This window comes from Gracilinanus agilis, chromosome 5 (genome assembly GCF_016433145.1).
Source record: "Gracilinanus agilis isolate LMUSP501 chromosome 5, AgileGrace, whole genome shotgun sequence".
NCBI lineage: Eukaryota > Metazoa > Chordata > Mammalia > Didelphimorphia > Didelphidae > Gracilinanus > Gracilinanus agilis.
Window position 1 is genome coordinate 276081648 of NC_058134.1, and position 14603 is coordinate 276096250.

Below are 14603 nucleotides of genomic sequence, written 5' to 3' on the forward strand. Positions count from 1 at the left end.
GCCAGGTTATATTATAATATAATATATAATAAACCTCATTTATCTGATATCTTCAGGGAATGAGGCATTTTATATTTGTGTATCTTCCAGATAATTGATGCTTTACTTCTTTAGGTGCTAACACTTTAAAAAGTGTTTTAAAAGCACCCCTTTGCCTCTTTAAACAGAGGAGATAATCGCCTTAAAGCGATATCTCACCTTTCTTTGATGACTCAGGGCTATCATTACAAACACCTGGATTGTTCTACACTACAACATGATTCCATGCTTTTTAGGTTTTCTGTAGGCTTCCCCATATACACAGTGCCATTAACTGTCCTTTCTAATGTACCTGTTCTTTGCAATTCTTCTCCCACTGTCTCCTCCCTTCTAGTTTTTTGTTTCTAATAAAAACAACGTGCTGGGAGACTGGATAACTCCACTCCTTTTACAGAGAGATGCATGGTAGAGAAGATTCAGCAGGTTTAGACGTGGTGTCTAAATTTGTGGTCCCTCCTTCTGGGAAGACCATGGCTGGTGGATCACTTGAAATCCAGAATTCTGAGCTAGAGTTCGAATAGCACATCATGCATCTCAACTAAGTCTTTCACCGATATGGTGAGTCTCCAGGAGGAGAGGACTACCAGATTGCCTGTCTTTTTCATTTATGTCCTGTTCTATATGACTCCATAGATTTTTGTCCATGGGATTTTCTTGACAAAGATAGTGGGATATTTTACCATCTCCTTTAAATGCATCCCCATTTTTTACAGATGAGGAAATGAGGCAAAGAGGGGTTAAATGACCTACCTAGAGTCAAACAGTGCCTGAAGCCAGATTCGAATTAAGATTTTTTTTTTTGATCCTGAGCCTGCTGCTCTATCCACAGTACCTCCTAGCATGCTCTACTAGTTTGCCCACAAAAGGGGAAAGTCATCTTAGGTCACAAATGGAATAGGTAAAAGCCCCCATGCTGGTCAATAGTGGAACCAGATCCAGGAATGAATGTTGTGCTTCCAGCTTGGGACAGTTAGGAAGACACAGTCTTAAAAAATCAATTGAACTGGTAGGGAGGGCTTGCCTAAGGAGTGCAGAGTATGTGATTTTCATTCAGAGATTTTGTCACTATGATATTTTGGTGAATCAGTGACCCTGTTATATATTTCCCTACTAGCACTGTGATCAGGAGATTGGTTGTGGAGGTAACTCTGACCTCTGAATAAATAGACTGTCACTATATTTAGGAAGCATAAAAAGCAATCCAAATGACAGTATCAATTGCATGCTGTGTTCTCAGCTCCCTTCAGTCTTCTCTTCATTATTTGTGTCTTACGATAAATCTTTGTGGAAGACTCTAATTGTACAAAAGAAGAAACTAAGGCATCAGGGAACTAGTCAGTTTTTAGAGTTTGAGAAAGGAACAATGGGAGAATCAGCAATGGCAGGAAGATCTGAATTCAAATACTTCCTTAAACACATATTAGCTCTGTGACTTGGGGAAGTCAGTTAACATCTCTACACTTCAATATCTTCATCTATGTATAGTAGTTAAAAATAAGAGCTAACATTAGCACTTAGTATGTGCCAGGGACTTCACAAAGTTCTTTCCAATTATTCTCATTTGATCCTCACAACAACCCTGGGATGTAGGTGCTATTATTATTCCCATTTTACAGATGAAGAAACTGAGTTGAGGAGATGTTAAGTAACTTGTCTGGGGTCACATAGAATGTAAACGTCTGAGGCCAGATTTGAACTTAGATCTTCCTGACTCCCGGCTTGGTGCTCTATTCACTGTATCATCTCTTTGCCAATGTGCCAATAATAAAGCTAAACTCAATCATCTGCAATGTCACTCCCAGATTTAAGTCTGTGATTCATTATTTTTTTGAGATCAGAAGAACCCAGAGGGCATTGAGTAGGTACAGGAAACAATAACCAGAATCTCTCCCAGTAGGGTGAGTTGTGGTAAAAGTGGTTTTTGTATGAAGCTCCATCTTTCAAAAGATGATTTTGGGCTTTCTATGTAGTCTTCGTACCTCACAACTAGGCAACCTTTCCCTTAAGGGGGTCCTAGAAACTAAAGGGGCAAGAAGCTGGCTCTCTAATAGGACAGGACCTTTGCCTTTCTTGGCTTACCAATCACCTCAGGTTGGGGTAGGACAGTACTACGTCTTCAGTGCAGATAGATAGCTCTGTTTGAGGACTGGAATGGTTTGACTTTCACCGAGCTCTTGGGGTCCTAAAGTCTTCCATGGAGAGACCCACGTGGGTTTGTAAAGGGACAAGTAACGTGTTATTGGTCAAGGACTTTGACACTTGATTCAGTAGGCAATAAAGAAGAACTATGTCAATTTTAGAGCCAAAGAATTATGATGAAAATGCCACTTGTTTGCTTTTAACCAGTTAGATTGAGTGAATCTGCAAGAACAAGTTATCCATGAAGTGTTAACCAAAAGGCAAAAGGATATAAAAGAACTGCTTTGTAAATTTTCTTTTCCCTAATTTTCATGGATAGTCTAATCTAACTATTGATGCTTTTGCCAGATGCAAACATTTGTAAGCAGATGAGAATGTTTTCAAGGGTAATAAGTCACATCCTTTGGCTTGCATTTAGATGAAGTTAAAAGTATAATTGGAGTGGGAAAAGGGAATCCTTTGCTTGGAGCGTCTTCTTGTCTCCTTGCAAATAGTTATTTGGCCAATACTCAGTTAATGTTCTAGCAAGCCACTAATAGAGGCTAAGAAGGTGGAATTTGGGTGAGGAAAGGAGACTTCTCTTACTTGACATCTTTAAAGGATTGTTGACATTTAGGGTCTGTTACTCTGTCTCTTACAGACTGTTACCAGAGTAATTGTGTCCCTTTTCTCCGTATTTCTTTCTGTGTCTCCTTCCCACCCTTTCCCGCTCCCTATCTCCTTTCCATCAGTCCCCTATCTTTTCCTCCTTCCCTCTCTATTCCCTCTCACCTTTATCCTCATTAAATTAGATATAGAGGGCAATAGTCTTTCTATCTCTGGTCCCAAGTTCTTCTTCTAAGTTATTTTGAGTTGTTTAAAGCCTGACAGACACTATACATATGTTTCAAGAGTGGGCGAAGCATATCCACCCTCTCTAAAACACGTTGTGAACTTAAGAGGGAGGATACACCTTTCATTTCCATCCTCTCATTGTGAACTGAGGACCATTAATGAAATACCATTTTTTCTGAGTGTGAAAGTGAGATAGAATGGTCTACCTACAAGTGGTCAGCATAATCTCCAAATGTTAGTCACTGTCAGTTTCTGTTAGTCACCTTGAATTACAGTCATTGAAGTAGGTATTGGGTATCAGAATGGAAGAAGCTACCATTTTTTTAAGGATTCATTTGTGATTTCATTGGCATGGGCAAGTACTCAAATCTTTTTCAATAACCATTTACTAAATTATAAAATTATAATGTGAAAGTATTGGGGAATGAAATAAATCTTGCCTTTATCGAGTTTACATTCTACTCATGTGAAGCAACATGTACACATATAAAATCAAAGTTTATCCAACATGAATTTTAGGGGTTAATACTAATAACTAGGGGGATGAGGAAATATTTCTTAGAAGATGTATATATCTTTTGAGTTGAAATTCAAAGGCAGAAATAAAGAATAATGAATGAAGGACAGCAAGGAGTATATTGGCAAATATTCAACAACCAACTAAAACAAACTGGATGTATGGCACACCTTTAAATTTGATCTGCATTATTAACATTTTCAACTTCATTTTTTTGAGTCTAGAAAAATTTTAAAAAGCAAACTCTCTGGTGCTTGCCAATTTCTGAGGTGTAAATATTCAGACTAAAAAAGTAGCAACCATTTCTTGAGCCAACTTGGGCTGGCTCCAACACAGCCCTCATGAATAGCCCACCGAAAGGCACATAGAAGTGACACAGGTAATTGCCAAGTAGGTCAGTCTGACTTGAATTTAGGGCACGAATAGGGAATAACCTGAAATCAGTCTGGATAGTAAGATTGGAAGAAGATTGTGAAGGGGTTTAAATGCCCCAAAGAGGAGCATTCATTTTCTTTTAGAGGCATTAGGGAGCCTCTGAAGTTTCTTGAGAAGGGAAGTAACATGAACAAAGCCATGTATTAGGAATATCAATTTTGAAGCTCATATTACAACCCTGCTATGTTTCTTCTCCCTTACCAAAGCTATGACAAGCTACTGAAATTATCTTCCATTAAACATGGTAAAGATATACTCAGAAAGAATGCGACAGCTCTGTAAAGGAAGGACTGTACTCTGCTTCATTCTCAGTATGCTTGGAACAACTTTTTTTCTGAACAGTGCAACTCAGTTATGATTGGGATAGAGTCTGTGATGTAATGATTTTCTTTTGATTGCCTCTCCTAAGGATCCCCAGGCATCCTTTATCACCCCATGAGAATATAATTCCCTGATTTAGTGCTTCATGGCATAGACAGAGCTAGCAGTCTGATTTTACTTCTTCATAGAAACATATCATAAATGAATCCTGGCCTGGGAATTTTAGGTGCCCATTAGCACTAGCCCTCTATCTAACTTTGGGCAAGTAACAGGATATTCTGGGTTCCCTTTGAATGCTTCAGTGGATTCAGTATCTTATCAGTTGTGGGAACACCCTCACGCCTTTTTATCTCTGTTCTTATTCTTCCATAACTCCACCATAGAATTTCTACTGACTCTACTGGAAATCTACTTCAAAGTCAAGGATTTTTAATCTAGAGTATTACATGTGACTTTTTTTTCTGGGAAAATATCCCTTTGACTTATTTGATATATTTTGAACTTTAGGGATATTTATTTCCCAGCTTATTTTGTTACTTAAACCAAAGAATCATCTGCTTTCTCTCTAGAGATCCTCAAAATACACTTTTGTAGTGAAGTACATCTTCGCCTGCTCTTTAATTTATTTGACTCTACAAAAGAGAATCCATGATATTTAATAATTAAGTTATTATTGAATTGACCAATTCAAATAATTTGCTTTACAAATAGAAATATTATGAACAAATTGGGTATATCTATAGTGACCATTTTTGTGAAATCCTACTGCATCTTTAGCAGGTACAATTTTCATCCAGTCATGAATGGTTTGGGTGGGGCACAGTGAGGGGAAACAGCTTGGTGGCATAGTGGATAGAGAGCTGGCCCTAGAATCAGGAAAACTCCTCTTCCTGAATTCATTCTGGCCTCAGGTTCTTAGTAGCTGTGTGTCCCAGAGCAAGTTACTTAATCCTGTTTGCCTCAGTTCCTTATCTATGAAAGGAGCAGAAGGAAATGGCAACCAACCCAGTATCTTCACCAAGAAAATCCTAAATGGGATCATGAATAGTCAAATGTGATTGAAAGTGTCTGGACAATAATGAGACAGAGAGACAGAGAGAGATTTCTCACAAAAATAAAATAAACAGACAGACAGACATACCCCCACACACTTTTCTTGTCCATATCTTTTCCCTTCCCCCTTTCCCTCTCTACCTCTCTCCTTTTCTTCTTTTTAACCCACCCCTCAGAAACCCACTGGTGCATGTTCTTTTCTTTCTGTCTGTTTATCTCTCTCCTTTTCTCACTTAGTTTTTACCTCTCTCCTACTTTTTCATTTTGTCTTACCTCTCTCCACCTCTTTCTCTCTCTTGCTTTCCTTTTTCCCACATATAAAGTACCTATACAATTACAAAAATATCTTTTATCATATTAATTGTATCTTGATATAAGCACAATGTTTTTATTTTAGAGACATTAAAGCAACATTTTCTATGGCCCTTAATTAACATCTGTCTTCCAAAAAACTTCATACAGAAGCTAATGTTGTTGTTAAGTTGTGTCCAACTCTTTATGACCCTGTGGACCATATCATGCCAATACTATCCATGGGTTTTTCTTGACAAAGTTACTAGATTCCTTTGCTAGTTCCTTCTTCAGTTGATTAAGACAAACAGAGGTTGGGGGCAGCTGGGTAGCTCAGTGGATTGAGAAGCCAACCCCAGAGATGAGAGGTCCTGGGTTCAAATCTGGCCTCAGACACTTCCCAGCTGTGTGACCCTGGGCAAGTCACTTAACCCTCATTACCTAGCCCTTTCCACTCTTCTGCCTTAGAACCAATACCCAGTATTGATTCTGAGATGGAAGGTAAGGGTTCTTATTAAAAAAAAAAGACAGAGAATAAGTGATTTGCCCAGAGCCACACAGCGTGTAAGGGCCTGAGGCTGGATTTGAACTCAGGTCTTTTTGACTCCAGGTCCAATTGTTTTGTCCACTGAGTCACCTAGCTGCCTCCACCAAAAGCTAATGTGAAAATGCTATTTTTGTCCCATTTTGAAATTGGACTCCATTCAGAGAAATTGTGACAATGCCACTATTTATTAAGCACTTGTATTTTTGTCCTTTCTACCCTTCAAGGACTGAATACAATGACATAAGATGAGTTTTTAGAGCATCTAGAGGGGACTAGTGACCTAGCTATCTTCCTTTAAATACTTCCCCTAAGGCCTATTGCTTTTGGAAGTGATTTTCTTGGCCAATGAATACCTTTGAGGCAGATGATGGCTTGAATGTTGAAGTGTAACATTTTCTTATCCCAAGAGCCAGCAGCTCTGTTTCTCCTCTGCCTGTATTTCAGGGCTTTCTTTCACCTTATCTCTGTAACTGAGAATCTCACTCTGACACCAACAATGGAGTCAGTCATCCAGGTATTGGATATAGGAGCTGCCAGGGACCTTAGAGATCAACTAGTCCAACCCCCTCATTTTATAGAGGAAGAAAATGAGCCTCAGAGAGAATAAATAATTTGTTTAAGATTGCACAGTTGTAATGAATAATACTCACATGTTGTTAAATCTAACAATGCTAGATAAAATGAATGTTTTGTATTCACAAATGTCATTGGAGACAGGACTATCTGAAATGTTGAAAAACTAGTAAAATAAATTATCTTAAATAAGTAAGAGGCTAGGAGCCCAAGGGAATCTACCAAGCAGTGCAAGGAAGACAGATTATAACAGAATAGTACAAAGACTACTGGATTTAAAATCAGAGGACTTAGCTTTGATTCCCTAGTCTGCCGTTCACAATGAGACTCTGTGACTTTGGGCAGGTCACCTGCCTTCTCTTGGTTTTAATTTATTGTCGGCAAAATGAGATAGTTGACCTAGATCACCTCTAAGGTCCCTTCTAACTTGAAATCTTTGACTTTAAGTTTATAAACTAGGAATTTAAGGATATTTGATTATTTGGGTGGAGAAATTTTATCAAAAGAATATGATTTTCTGCCAATTGGTGGCTCAGTATTCTGCACATCTAAATAAAATCATGATTTTAATGTTGTTGGATGTTTCTGTGGCAAATGCAATATGAGTTCTGTGATTATGGGTAATAAAATAAAAAAAAACATTTATTAAACTCTTACTATATATGATGCCCTTTACTAGATGCTAGGGATATAAAGACAGCTTAATATCTCTGAGTTTTAGTTTCCTCATCTGGAAAAAGAAGGTAACAGTCCTGGTACTACTTAACTCATAAAGTTGTTATGGTGAAAGCTCTTTTTAAACGTGAAAGTGCTATCAATGATTTAGACGTTATTATCTTCAGCATGACCCACACATTGTATTTTCTGAATCTGTTACAAATAGGAAGGATCAGGCATAAACTTTATTTACTTATTTTACCTTATGGCATCGTTGGCAAAAATGTGGCATGCATGAAGAACTGGAACTTGGGGAGTTGCTCCATTCCCCCTCTTATCAGTTCCGGAGGACATTTTTTGCATGCTTAAACCCTCTGTCCAGCTGCCCAAAGCAAGCCCTTTCTCCCTCCGCTCTGTGTGGTAACCCAGGAGGCTCACAGATTGAATGAAATCTGAAAAGGTTTACCAACACTGCCCTATGGTGACCAGCTAAGAAGCAGAGTGGAAAAGAACACTGGCCCTGGAGTCAGAAAGACCTGAACTCAAATATGTCCCTAGACACATCTCTTAACTGTGTTTTGCCACAGTTTTCCTCATCAGTAATAACAACACCTACATCCCTTGGCTTATCTGAGGATAAATTGAAATAATATTTGTAAATTGATTCTGCTATGAGAAAAGTAGAGGGAGGTGAGATAGGGTGCTTTATAAGTGGCCTAAGGCAACTGAATGAGATGATGGAAAGAGAACTATAGCTACTGGATGCAAAGTGAAGAAAAATCTGAGAAGAAAAATCTTTTGAAACAAATAATGCTAAATAGTTTCAAAATAAAGTAATCGGGGGAATATTATTCTGTATTTTTGGTCTGCAAATCCAATATGCTGGCTTTTTAAAAAATAGCTTTTGTGTCAACTCAGCTGAGATTCATTTGCTTATTTATCAACGTTTTCAAACTATGAGTAAGATGAGAAAAAGATGAGTTGACAGTATAGCGAGGATGAAGTAAAATGAAAAGAAGAAATGGAAAGAAGTTAAGAGAGCCTCTAAAGAGGAAGGAACCATTACTTGCATCATGTGAAAAGTGATTTTGTCCCTTTTGCATGAGCTCTTGCTCTTTAGGTCTATTATGCTAATAGTGTTTTCCCCAAATGTGAGAGATTTGTGACTCTCCCAGCAGATATTAGGAACCCATGAATTTGACTTCAACTCACTGGAGAACATTTGGAGATTTAAAAAGGAATATGAAATTCCCAAATAATAATTCAAGAATCTCATAACAATATGGCATATTCCATAATGATAAATGTCTGAGAATTAATATAGACTGTATTAATACCCTTAATAACTTAATTCAAATATGGTACTAGTATCACATTTTATTTTTCACAGTTCCAAGGGCTTCAGGTATGCATAACCAACCAGTAAAGCACATATAATGATCATTGTTTGGAAAGAATTTATATGTTATTTTCCGTACTATATTTTAGTATTTACTCTATAAAGAGTAGAATGTTAAGAATATGCACATTAGTCAATATCATGAACTTCAGGGCATTATTCCCAAACTTTTCAAATTTTTTCATCTATAAAATATTAGGATTAGACTAGATAATCCCTTAGGTGCTTTTCTTATGAATTTCTAGTTAATGTAATTCAATAAGTATTCACTATTTTGTCTTCCTTTTCCATGTTTTTGCCTCTTTTTGTATCCTCAGCTCTTTGCACAATGACTAGCACACAGTAGGAACTTAATAAATATTTTCTAACTGACTACTACCTACATGGCATTTTGTTAAGTCCTGGGAATGTTCAAATACATTATCATCTGTGACTTGATTCTCTGAAAGGGAACTCCCTCCACCATCCAGATTTGGTTTAATATTTAAGTTCTAGAATATTATCTGACTTGCTTAAGGTCACACAACTACTGGGAGTCAGAGATAGGAGTTGATTCAAGATATTTTGGATCCAAGCCCATTGCCTCTACCATAGTTATTTCTCTTAAGGATCCTAAAATGTGATGAATTTGGGGAGTGTCTGACATGTAGTCAAATATTTTACTAGAGGAAAAATGTAAAATCTTGATAGAATAATCTGAGAAAAGTCAAAGAGGAAGACTTGATCACTTTCAGCAGAATGATCAGGGAATAAAAGGAGGTTATATCTGAGCAACACTGGAAAGAAAATAAGTATTCCAATAACATTCATTGTAGTTCAATTTAACAATCACTTGTAAAACATCTACTTTGTACAAGATACTGTGATGGGCATTGAAGTGGGTCTGTTTTTACCATATGGGATAGCCTCTACCTAAATGAAACAAGTAGAGAAGGCCAGACAAAATTAGGGAAACAGGTAGTAATCTAGTTTACTGGAATATAGAATTCAGAAGTCTATAACAAGAAATGTCTGGAAAGACAGATTGGTGGCAAATTATAGAGTACCTTAAATGTAGAAATTTGCTTTACAGAAAATGAATTGTATATGTAAAGAGAAATATATGTTTCACAACTACAGCCCTAGTTAATGTGACCAACAATATACTGTACAACCTGATACCTTTGATTCTATGACTCTATCCAAGAGGTATTATAATTAGCTAAAGGTATGAACAATTAATTCCCACATACCGATTCTGAATCAATCAAAGAAATAAAATGCTTGGAGTCACAGGATAAAATGAAGTGACGGTTGGTTAAAAAGAATCAGTCACTATTCATGAGACTTATATAGAACAGAAAGCCATTTTATTATTCATTATTAAAATAGCAAGGTAGTCTAGTGGTGGAACAATTCTAATCAGTGCCTTGAGAAGGAATATATTGGAGCAGGGAGGGAGGATTTTAATATCTCTCTTCTTCCATTCTCTGCAAATAAGATGTTATGGACTTTGAAAGGTCATAAGATGGCAAACATATGCCTAGGATGCCATTGACTAATGGAAATGACTATATTTGGAGCTGAGGACAATCCTGATATACCAAGGAAAGGCAGATTCTGCATTCTATAGAGATCCCAACCTTGGGAGCCCTTAAAGACTCCACAAAAAAAGAAAAAGAATTCTATCTAACTAGAAGCTGTGATTTATTCCCTCTACTTGGTACCACTTTCCCCTGAATGTTATATGTCCTTGAGGGAGTATGTGTTCTAGACTTTGGTGGGGGGTGGATGTTTCATACCAACCGTTCTTACTATATCACCTGTGTAAATAAGTTCATCTCACTAAAAGCTAATTAATGTTGGTGTCCTGAATTGATATTAACTGGATCATTAATTGGTAACATACTGGTGGGGGTTCATGAGCAATAAAATTAGGAATTACCCCCATTTCCCACAAAGCAACTCAATTTATATGACTGAAATGAGAAGTTTGAAATGAGAAGATGTTCTATGGGAACCTCAGCTACCCATACTAGTGAGAATTGGGAAGATGAAGCCAGACAGGGGCAATTGCTATATATTTTGATAAAATTAACTTTATATGGGAAGAAACATTCCCCTCTTCCATTCCTCTAGCTATATAATTTAATTCTAGGTGAGTAGACAAGCCCCTATTTCTAACTATATTTTAATTTAATCAGGGGGAATCTACTCAAGGAAAAAAATGATTCTCAGAATTTATATTTATACTCTCAGAGTTAAGTTATATTTGTATTTATACTCTCAGAGTTAAGGGTAGAACTAAGATTAACCGAAGAAGGCATCTAATTCCACTCTCAACTTGAGTTTGAATTTCTTTTCCTTACCTGCCAAGTTGAAATACTTGTCTGTTTCAATACCTCCAATGAAAGGGAATCCACTTGACTTTTCCATTGAATATATTTCATCTTTGAATATCTCTAATTGGTAAATTTATTCCCCACTCCTAAAAAAGTTAATTCCAATTTTTTAAAGCCTTACCTTCCATCTTGGAGTCAATACTGTGTATTGGCTCCAAGGTAGAAGAGTGGTAAGGGCTAGGCAATGGGGGTTAAGTGACTTGTTCAGGGTCACACAACTGGAAAGTGTCTGAGGCCAGATTTGAACCTAGGACCTCCCGTCTCTAGGCCTGGCTCTCAATCCACTGAGCTACCCAGCTGCCCCCAATTCCAATTTTTAAAATGATGGAATGGTTAAGAATGTGGGAGCTGTAGCTACTGGATTCCATTTCCTTCTTATTCAACATGATCTTACCTCCATATATAGAAGCATTAGTATGTAGTGATTCCCCAATAATGTTATGAAGACATTTTAAATTTGTTATTCAACTCTGGTGAATATTTGCATAAATAATTTTTTATTACAAGGGAATTTTATAGGTACAATTAAAAACATTACTCCTATAGAAGCAATGGTAGATTTTTTCAGGGAGTGAGGGGAATGAAGGTGGGTTGCGTATTGAATTAGCAGGATCCCAAGAGACTTGAAGTATAATTAAATGCAGGTGTGTTAAATGAGGGTTCTTTAACATGCTAATTGTGGCCCTGGAAGAAATGATCTCTGTGTCAGAAGGAAGGAGTAAGATAATCTCATGGGTATCCCCCCAGCTACTTTCCAGGGAATATAGTAGAGGCTTAATAAATGCCTAATCGATAAATGTTTGGGTTCATAGATGCAGAGCTGGAAGGGACCTTAGAGCTCATCTAGGGCTGAGTTATAAAGAAACAGTAATTTTTGAGGAGTTTTAAAAGGAAAACAAAGTAGGGAAGCTTTTGTAAAGAAACTGCTTGTTGGAAGCTTGGGGGTGTTTTTTAATTGTTTAAAATAATTTAACATTTATTTTAAAATTTTGAGTTCTAAATTCTCTGTCTCCTTCCAGCTCTTCCCCACTCATTGAGAAGCCAATCAATGTGATGTTGTGGGACTGTTGGGAGTAACTGGAAACAATAAGTCAGGATATGTTAATTAAGATAGGAGACCCAACTCACAGAATTTTCCTAAAAGGTTGGATCCTGAGTCTAGTGAATGATTGTCAAAAGATTCCTAGAAGAAAAGTCCAGACAACTCTGCCCAAGTCTTTTAGTTATGTGGCTATAATAAAAATGTTATTGGCCTAAGCTAAAAGTGGGACCTCTTGTACAGGAAGGAGATAAGCTTTCCACCCTCAGCACTCCATCCAGGAATAATGAGAAGAAGTGGTTAGATTAGGGATGAGGCTGGAAGATGGGTAGACTATTATAAAAAACCTACCAGTGGCCCCAAAAGAATTCTTTGACTTAGAGGATTAACCATCTGGGTTCTGTTCCCCACTCAGCCATTAATTCACTCCACAGCCTTGGATGGGTCAGATAACATATGAGCTTTAGTTTCTTTGATTATAAAAGGTGATCATCTTTGAGAGTCAGAATTTTGTTTACCTGAGGCATCCAATTATGTAATCCATTTGTTCAGATTCATTTTTAAGAAGAAGTAGAGGGAGAAAAAGAGTCAAGGGCCTCCCCTTCATTCTCTGCTCTCCTTTTTCCCCCCATTGGTCAACAGTTTCTCTAGAACATGAAAATGTTCTTTACCAAAGTTCATAGCAATATTAAAAGAGATGGGTTTGATATTGGAAAAAATGAAGTGATGAAAAAGTGAATATTTCCCTAATTTTGATGATTGAATGGGCAGCCTAACAAGCAAGTTCATCAGTGTGTATGTCTTGGACAAGCCCTGCAAGTAGACAAGGAATTAACTCTAGTTCTTAGTAAGAATTGATAAGATTGTATTGAATCCTGGAAACTCCGCCAAGCTTTTAGTGGTCCTAGCCTACATTCTGATGCAAAGCCTATCTCCTTAACTCCAATATGCTCCCAATGATGCTTTATGTCTGCAAGTCATGGAAAATGCATCATCTTAGAGAAATTAAAGTCAAATGTGCATAGTGGGTGTCAGTGGATTACAAAGTTACTGAGGGTGACTTTCATATATAAAGTAGAATGAAAGACAGCCTTGCAGAATAGCAAGAATGAGAAAGAATAGTTATGTGTCTTGAGTTATATATTGGTATACTCCACATACAAAAGGAGAAAGGCCTCTACTATGCTGAATAGAATCTCAATAGAGGGTTTTTGGTACACCTGTGGGACAATCATACAAGATAAGAAGGTATGTAGGGAATATCTATGCCAATAAAACCTAAGATCACTCCGTGGATTAATAATGGTAGCAGGAAGTTACCCACTATCAGTGCTAAAGGGAGTTCATATTAAGAAATCTTCATTTTGATAAAGCTATCCTATATAATCACAGGGGCAAATGGGTGGCATGGTGAATAGAGTGATGACTCATCTTCCTGAATTCAAATCTGGCCTCAATATTTCCTGGTTATGTGACCCTGGGCAAGTTACTTAACCCTGTCTGCCTAAGTTTCCTTATCTGTAAAATAAACTAGAGGAGTAAATGGCAAACTTCTCTGGTATCTTTGCCAAGAAAACCCCAGATGGGATCACAAAATCAGTCAAGACTAAAAAACAACTGAATTGAATGACCACAATAGATATAGATGATAAAGAGGACTTGGGAGATGTGCTGATGTCCAAATCCACTTTTACTTTAATGGTATAGTAATAGGAACTTCTACAGTTCAAGTCAAATCCATAGTTCCCCCTGCCCCTTTATTGTCTGTTTGCTTTTTCTGCTACCTTCCATGGTGGTTTTTTTGAGATACAGTGCATCTCGCCCTCTACCCCAATCCAATTCACAGCTAGCTGATGACCTTCTCTTTCTTTCTGGAATAACCCAATCTTTCTTAAAAATTGAATTTGAGCAGAGTGTGGATCCTGGGAGAACCAGAAAGAGCATAGTAAATATTTAACAAAGGCACCGCACCTGGGACAGAGTATTTGTTATACACTCCTTTTTACTTAAAAGGAAAATGCTCTCTGGGCAGTGGGCATTTTCAAATATAAGTATTATACTTGTTAAAAAGAATTTCTCCTGGAGGAGTCATACTGCCTATATTTATCTTTAGGTATCATTTTTTGGGGGGCAGTGATATGCTTTGCTATTCAAACTAAAAACTAATCTCCAATAACAATGAGATTACAACAAACAAATGTCAAATTCCTTCTCTAAACATCTTGAGAATGAATAATTATTCCTTAAAACATCTTATATCTCTAAACTGTGTAAGATTTCCTGAATGAATAATACATAAGTCAAAATGGACATCAAAAAGCCTATTCTGGTATGAATTCAATTCAGGTAACTATATTTTATACTCAAGAAAAAAAAAA